Source organism: Osmia lignaria, unplaced genomic scaffold (genome assembly GCF_051020975.1).
Source record: "Osmia lignaria lignaria isolate PbOS001 unplaced genomic scaffold, iyOsmLign1 scaffold0002, whole genome shotgun sequence".
In the NCBI taxonomy this organism is placed as follows: domain Eukaryota; kingdom Metazoa; phylum Arthropoda; class Insecta; order Hymenoptera; family Megachilidae; genus Osmia; species Osmia lignaria.
Window position 1 is genome coordinate 2136605 of NW_027478159.1, and position 8990 is coordinate 2145594.

Sequence of the window (8990 nt, forward strand, 5' to 3'; positions counted from 1 at the left end):
GATATTTCTTCTTCTTGTTGTTCTTCTTCTGCACAGCTAAGCTGGAAGTGGCATTTGCGGCTCGCACTAGTGCAGAGTTATCTCAAAGAAAGGGGCCACGGTGTTTCTGGATCTCTATTATGTTGGTGCGGCTTCGGAACTTTTAAATATCTCGATATATCTCGAAAACTACGCTTCTGATCAAAAAATATCATAGAACATAAATTGTAGGAAACATAATTCTCTACAAAAAAGGTCTCTTAACATTTTGCCATAGCTCGTTTCGTTTCCGAGATATTTGCAGATATATCTCAAGGGAAGGGGCCTGACGGACATATTTCGAGATATTTCTTCTTCTTGTTGTTCTTCTTCTGCACAGCTAAACTGGAAGTGGCATTTCCAGCTCGCAATAGTGCAGAGTTATCTCAAAGAAAGGGTCCACGGTGTTTCTGTATCTCTATTATGTTGGTGCGGCTTCGGAACTTTTAAATATCTTGATATATCTCGAGAACTACGCATCTGATCAAAAAATATCATAGAACATAAAAAGTAGGAAACTTAATTCTCTACAACAAAGGTCTCTTAACATTTTGCCATAGCTCGCTTCGTTTCCGAGATATTTGCTGATTTATCTCAAGGGAAGGGGCCTGACGGACATATTTCGAGATATTTCTTCTTCTTGTTGTTCTTCTTCTGCACAGCTAAGCTGGAAGTGGCATTTGCGGCTCGCACTAGTGCAGAGTCATCCCAAAGAAAGGGGCCACGGTGTTTCTGGATCTCTATTATGTTGGTGCGGCTTCGGAACTTTTAAATATCTCGATATATCTCGAGAACTACGCGTCTGATCAAAAAATATCATAGAACATAAAAAGTAGGAAACATAATTCTCTACAAAAAAGGTCTCTTAACATTTTGCCATAGCTCGCTTCGTTTCCGAGATATTTGCAGATTTATCTCAAGGGAAGGGGCCTGACGGACATATTTCGAGATATTTCTTCTTCTTGTTGTTCTTCTTCTGCACAGCTAAGCTGGAAGTGGCATTTGCGGCTCGCACTAGTGCACAGTTATCTCAAAGAAAGGGGCCACGGTGTTTCTGTATCTCTATTATGTTGGTGCGGCTTCGGAACTTTTAAGTATCTCGATATATCTCGAAAACTACGCTTCTGATCAAAAAATATCATAGAACATAAATTGTAGGAAACATAATTCTCTACAAAAAACGTCTCTTAACATTTTGCCATAGCTCGCTTCGTTTCCGAGATATTTGCAGATTCAGCTCAAAGGAACTGGCCTGACGGACATATTTCGAGATATTTCTTCTTCTTGTTGTTCTTCCTCTGCACAGCTAAGCTGGAAGTGGCATTTGCAGCTCGCAATAGTGCAGAGTTATCTCAAAGAAAGGGGCCACGGTGTTTCTGTATCTCTATTATGTTGGTGCGGCTCCGGAACTTTTAAATATCTTGATATATCTCGAGAACTACGCATCTGATCAAAAAATATCATAGAACATAAAAAGTAGGAAACTTAATTCTCTACAAAAAAGGTCTCTTAACATTTTGCCATAGCTCGCTTCGTTTCCGAGATATTTGCAGATATATCTCAAGGGAAGGGGCCTGACGGACATATTTCGAGATATTTCTTCTTCTTGTTGTTCTTCTTCTGCACAGCTAAGCTGGAAGTGGCATTTCCAGCTCGCAATAGTGCAGAGTTATCTCAAAGAAAGGGGCCACGGTGTTTCTGTATCTCTATTATGTTGGTGCGGCTTCGGAACTTTTAAATATCTTGATATATCTCGAGAACTACGCATCTGATCAAAAAATATCATCGAACATAAAAAGTAGGGAACTTAATTCTCTACAAAAAAGGTCTCTTAACATTTTGCCATAGCTCGCTTCGTTTCCGAGATATTTGCAGATTTATCTCAAGGGAAGGGGCCTGACGGACATATTTCGAGATATTTCTTCTTCTTGTTGTTCTTCTTCTGCACAGCTGAGCTGGAAGTGGCATTTGCAGGTCGCAATAGTGCAGAGTTATCTCAAAGAAAGGGGCCACGGTGTTTCTGTATCTCTATTATGTTGGTGCGGCTTCGGAACTTTTAAATATCTCGATATATCTCGAAAACTACGCTTCTGATCAAAAAATATCATAGAACGTAAATTGTAGGAAACATTATTCTCTACAAAAAAGGTCTCTTAACATTTTGCCATACCTCGCTTCGTTTCCGAGATATTTGCAGATTCAGCTCAAAGGAACGGGCCTGACGGACATATTTCGAGATACTTCTTCTTCTTGTTGTTCTTCTTCTGCACAGCTAAGCTGGAAGTGGCATTTGCAGCTCGCACTAGTGCAGAGTTATCTCAAAGAAAGGGGCCACGGTGTTTCTTTATCTCTATTATGTTGGTGCGGCTTCGGAACTTTTAAATATCTCGATATATCTCGAAAACTACGCTTCTGATCAAAAAATATCATAGAACATAAATTGTAGGAAACATAATTCTCTACAAAAAAGGTCTCTTAACATTTTGCCATAGCTCGCTTTGTTTCCGAGATATTTGCAGATTTATCTCAAGGGAAGGGGCCTGACGGACATATTTCGAGATATTTCTTCTTCTTGTTGTTCTTCTTCTGCACAGCTAAGCTGGAAGTGGCATTTGCGGCTCGCAATAGTGCAGAGATATCTCAAAGAAAGGGGCCACGGTGTTTCTGTATCTCTATTATGTTGGTGCGGCTTCGGAACTTTTCAATATCTTGATATATCTCGAGAACTACGCGTCTGATCAAAAAATATCATAGAACATAAAAAGGAGGAAACATAATTCTCTACAAAAAAGGTCTCTTAACATTTTGCCATAGCTCGCTTCGTTTCCGAGATATTTGCAGATTTATCTCAAGGGAAGGGGCCTCACGGACATATTTCGAGATATTTCTTCTTCTTGTTGTTCTTCTTCTGCACAGCTAAGCTGGAAGTGGCATTTGCGGCTCGCACTAGTGCACAGTTATCTCAAAGAAAGGGGCCACGGTGTTTCTGTATCTCTATTATGTTGGTGCGGCTTCGGAACTTTTAAGTATCTCGATATATCTCGAAAACTACGCTTCTGATCAAAAAATATCATAGAACATAAATTGTAGGAAACATAATTCTCTACAAAAAACGTCTCTTAACATTTTGCCATAGCTTGCTTCGTTTCCGAGATATTTGCAGATTCAGCTCAAAGGAACTGGCCTGACGGACATATTTCGAGATATTTCTTCTTCTTGTTGTTCTTCCTCTGCACAGCTAAGCTGGAAGTGGCATTTGCAGCTCGCAATAGTGCAGAGTTATCTCAAAGAAAGGGGCCACGGTGTTTCTGTATCTCTATTATGATGGTGCGGCTTCGGAACTTTTAAATATCTTGATATATCTCGAGAACTACGCATCTAATCAAAAAATATCATAGAACATAAAAAGTAGGAAACTTAATTCTCTACAAAAAAGGTTTCTTAACATTTTGCCATAGCTCGCTTCGTTTCCGAGATATTTGCATATTTATCTCAAGGGAAGGGGCCTGACGGACATATTTCGAGATATTTCTTCTTCTTGTTGTTCTTCTTCTGCACAGCTAAGCTGGAAGTGGCATTTGCAGCTCGCACTAGTGCAGAGTTATCTCAAAGAAAGGGGCCACGGTGTTTCTTTATCTCTATTATGTTGGTGCGGCTTCGGAACTTTTAAGTATCTCGATATATCTCGAAAACTACGCTTCTGATCAAAAAATATCATAGAACATAAATTGTAGGAAACATAATTCTCTACAAAAAACGTCTCTTAACATTTTGCCATAGCTCGCTTCGTTTCCGAGATATTTGCAGATTTATCTCAAGGGAAGGGGCCTGACGGACATATTTCGTGATATTTCTTCTTCTTGTTGTTCTTCCTCTGCACACCTAAGCTGGAAGTGGCATTTGCAGCTCGCAATAGTGCAGAGTTATCCCAAAGAAAGGGGCCACGGTGTTTCTGTATCTCTATTATGTTGGTGCGGCTTCGGAACTTTTAAATATCTCGATATATCTCGAAAACTACGCTTCTGATCAAAAAATATCATAGAACATAGATTGTAGGAAACATAATTCTCTACAAAAAAGTTCTCTTAACATTTTGCCATAGCTCGCTTCGTTTCCGAGATATTTGCAGATTTATCTCAAGGGAAGGGTCCTGATGGACATATTTCGAGATATTTCTTCTTCTTGTTGTTCTTCTTCTGCACAGCTAAACTGGAAGTGGCATTTCCAGCTCGCAATCGTGCAGAGTTATCTCAAAGAAAGGGGCCACGGTGTTTCTGTATCTCTATTATGTTGGTGCGGCTTCGGAACTTTTAAATATCTTGATATATCTCGAGAACTACGCCTCTGATCGAAAAATATCATAGAACATAAAAAGTAGGAAACTTAATTATCTACAAAAAAGGTCTCTTAACATTTTGCCATAGCTCGCTTCGTTTCCGAGATATTTGCAGATTTATCTCAAGGGAAGGGGCCTGACGGACATATTTCGAGATATTTCTTCTTCTTGTTGTTCTTCTTCTGCACAGCTAAGCTGGAAGTGGCATTTGCAGCTCGCAATAGTGCAGAGTTATCTCAAAGAAAGGGGCCACGGTGTTTCTGTATCTCTATTATGTTGGTGAGGCTTCGGAACTTTTAAATATCTTGATATATCTCGAGAACTACGCATCTGACCAAAAAATATCATAGAACATGAAAAGTAGGAAACTTAATTCTCTACAAAAAAGGTCTCTTAACATTTTGCCATAGCTCGCTTCGTTTCCGAGATATTTGCATATTTATCTCAAGGGAAGGGGCCTGACGGACATATTTCGAGATATTTCTTCTTCTTGTTGTTCTTCTTCTGCACAGCTAAGCTGGAAGTGGCATTTGCAGCTCGCAATAGTGCAGAGTTATCTCAAAGAAAGGGGCCACGGTGTTTCTGTATCTCTATTATGATGGTGCGGCTTCGGAACTTTTAAATATCTTGATATATCTCGAGAACTACGCATCTGATCAAAAAATATCATAGAACATAAAAAGTAGGAAACATAATTCTCTACAAAAACGGTCTCTTAACATTTTGCCATAGCTCGCTTCGTTTCCGAGATATTTGCAGATATATCTCAAGGGAAGGGGCCTGACGGACATATTTCGAGATATTTCTTCTTCTTGTTGTTCTTCTTCTGCACAGCTAAGCTGGAAGTGGCATTTGCAGCTCGCAATAGTGCAGAGTTATCTCAAAGAAAGGGGCCACGGTGTTTCTGTATCTCTATTATGTTGGTGCGGCTTCGGAACTTTTAAATATCTTGATATATCTCGAGAACTACGCGTCTGATCAAAAAATATCATAGAACATAAAAAGTAGGAAACAGAATTCTCTACAAAAACGGTCTCTTAACATTTTGCCATAGCTCGCTTCGTTTCCGAGATATTTGCAGATATATCTCAAGGGAAGGGGCCTGACGGACATATTTCGAGATATTTCTTTTTCTTGTTGTTCTTCTTCTGCACAGCTAAGCTGGAAGTGGCATTTGCGGCTCGCACTGGTGCACAGTTATCTCAAAGAAAGGGGCCACGGTGTTTCTGTATCTCTATTATGTTGGTGCGGCTTCGGAACTTTTAAATATCTCGATATATCTCGAAAACTACGCTTCTGATCAAAAAATATCATAGAACCTAAATTGTAGGAAACATAATTCTCTACAAAAAAGGTCTCTTAACATTTTGCCATAGCTCGCTTCGTTTCCGAGATATTTGCATATTTATCTCAAGGGAAGGGGCCTGACGGACATATTTCGAGATATTTCTTCTTCTTGTTGTTCTTCTTCTGCACAGCTAAGCTGGAAGTGGCATTTACAGCTCGCAATAGTGCAGAGTTATCTCAAAGAAAGGGGCCACGGTGTTTCTGTATCTCTATTATGTTGGTGCGGCTTCGGAACTTTTAAATATCTTGATATATCTCGAGAACTACGCATCTGATCAAAAAATATCATAGAACATGAAAAGTAGGAAACTTAATTCTCTACAAAAAAGGTCTCTTAACATTTTGCCATAGCTCTCTTCGTTTCCGAGATATTTGCAGATTTATCTCAAGGGAAGGGGCCTGACGGACATATTTCGAGATATTTTTTCTTCTTGTTGTTCTTCTTCTGCACAGCTAAGCTGGAAGTGGCATTTGCAGCTCGCAATAGTGCAGAGTTATCTCAAAGAAAGGGGCCACGGTGTTTCTGTATCTCTATTATGATGGTGCGGCTTCGGAACTTTTAAATATCTTGATATATCTCGAGAACTACGCATCTGATCAAAAAATATCATAGAACATAAAAAGTAGGAAACTTAATTCTCTACAAAAAAGGTTTCTTAAGATTTTGCCATAGCTCGCTTCATTTCCGAGATATTTGCATATTTATCTCAAGGGAAGGGGCCTGACGGACATATTTCGAGATATTTCTTCTTCTTGTTGTTCTTCTTCTGCACAGCTAAGCTGGAAGTGGCATTTACAGCTCGCAATAGTGCAGAGATATCTCAAAGAAAGGGGCCACGGTGTTTCTGTATCTCTATTATGTTGGTGCGGCTTCGGAACTTTTAAATATCTTGATATATCTCGAGAACTACGCATCTGATCAAAAAATATCATAGAACATGAAAAGTAGGAAACTTAATTCTCTACAAAAAAGATCTCTTAACATTTTGCCATAGCTCTCTTCGTTTCCGAGATATTTGCAGATTTATCTCAAGGGAAGGGGCCTGACGGACATATCTCGAGATATTTCTTCTTCTTGTTGTTCTTCTTCTGCACAGCTAAGCTGGAAGTGGCATTTGCAGCTCGCAATAGTGCAGAGTTATCTCAAAGAAAGGGGCCACGGTGTTTCTGTATCTCTATTATGATGGTGCGGCTTCGGAACTTTTAAATATCTTGATATATCTCGAGAACTACGCATCTGATCAAAAAATATCATAGAACATAAAAAGTAGGAAACTTAATTCTCTACAAAAAAGGTTTCTTAAGATTTTGCCATAGCTCGCTTCATTTCCGAGATATTTGCATATTTATCTCAAGGGAAGGGGCCTGACGGACATATTTCGAGATATTTCTTCTTCTTGTTGTTCTTCTTCTGCACAGCTAAGCTGGAAGTGGCATTTACAGCTCGCAATAGTGCAGAGATATCTCAAAGAAAGGGGCCACGGTGTTTCTGTATCTCTATTATGTTGGTGCGGCTTCGGAACTTTTAAATATCTTGATATATCTCGAGAACTACGCATCTGATCAAAAAATATCATAGAACATGAAAAGTAGGAAACTTAATTCTCTACAAAAAAGGTCTCTTAACATTTTGCCATAGCTCTCTTCGTTTCCGAGATATTTGCAGATTTATCTCAAGGGAAGGGGCCTGACGGACATATCTCGAGATATTTCTTCTTCTTGTTGTTCTTCTTCTGCACAGCTAAGCTGGAAGTGGCATTTGCAGCTCGCAATAGTGCAGAGTTATCTCAAAGAAAGTGGCCACGGTGTTTCTGTATCTCTATTATGTTGGTGCGGCTTCGGAACTTTTAAATATCTTGATATATCTCGAGAACTACGCGTCTGATCAAAAAATATCATAGAACATAAAAAGTAGGAAACATAATTCTCTACAAAAACGGTCTCTTAACATTTTGCCATAGCTCGCTTCGTTTCCGAGATATTTGCAGATATATCTCAAAGGAAGGGGCCTGACGGACATATTTCGAGATATTTCTTTTTCTTGTTGTTCTTCTTCTGCACAGCTAAGCTGGAAGTGGCATTTGCGGCTCGCACTGGTGCACAGTTATCTCAAAGAAAGGGGCCACGGTGTTTCTGTATCTCTATTATGTTGGTGCGGCTTCGGAACTTTTAAATATCTCGATATATCTCGAAAACTACGCTTCTGATCAAAAAATATCATAGAACCTAAATTGTAGGAAACATAATTCTCTACAAAAAAGGTCTCTTAACATTTTGCCATAGCTCGCTTCGTTTCCGAGATATTTGCATATTTATCTCAAGGGAAGGGGCCTGACGGACATATTTCGAGATATTTCTTCTTCTTGTTGTTCTTCTTCTGCACAGCTAAGCTGGAAGTGGCATTTACAGCTCGCAATAGTGCAGAGTTATCTCAAAGAAAGGGGCCACGGTGTTTCTGTATCTCTATTATGTTGGTGCAGCTTCGGAACTTTTAAATATCTTGATATATCTCGAGAACTACGCATCTGATCAAAAAATATCATAGAACATGAAAAGTAGGAAACTTAATTCTCTACAAAAAAGGTCTCTTAACATTTTGCCATAGCTCTCTTCGTTTCCGAGATATTTGCAGATTTATCTCAAGGGAAGGGGCCTGACGGACATATTTCGAGATATTTCTTCTTCTTGTTGTTCTTCTTCTGCACAGCTAAGCTGGAAGTGGCATTTGCAGCTCGCAATAGTGCAGAGTTATCTCAAAGAAAGGGGCCACGGTGTTTCTGTATCTCTATTATGTTGGTGCGGCTTCGGAACTTTTAAATATCTTGATATATCTCGAGAACTACGCATCTGATCCAAAAATATCATAGAACATAAAAAGTAGGAAACTTAATTCTCTACAAAAAAGGTCTCTTAACATTTTGCCATAGCTCGCTTCGTTTCCGAGATATTTGCATATTTATCTCAAGGGAAGGGGCCTGACGGACATATTTCGAGATATTTCTTTTTCTTGTTGTTCTTCTTCTGCACAGCTAAGCTGGAAGTGGCATTTGCGGCTCGCACTGGTGCACAGTTATCTCAAAGAAAGGGGCCACGGTGTTTCTGTATCTCTATTATGTTGGTGCGGCTTCGGAACTTTTAAATATCTCGATATATCTCGAAAACTACGCTTCTGATCAAACAATATCATAGAACCTAAATTGTAGGAAACATAATTCTCTACAAAAAAGGTCTCTTAACATTTTGCCATAGCTCGCTTCGTTTCCGAGATATTTGCATATTTATCTCAAGG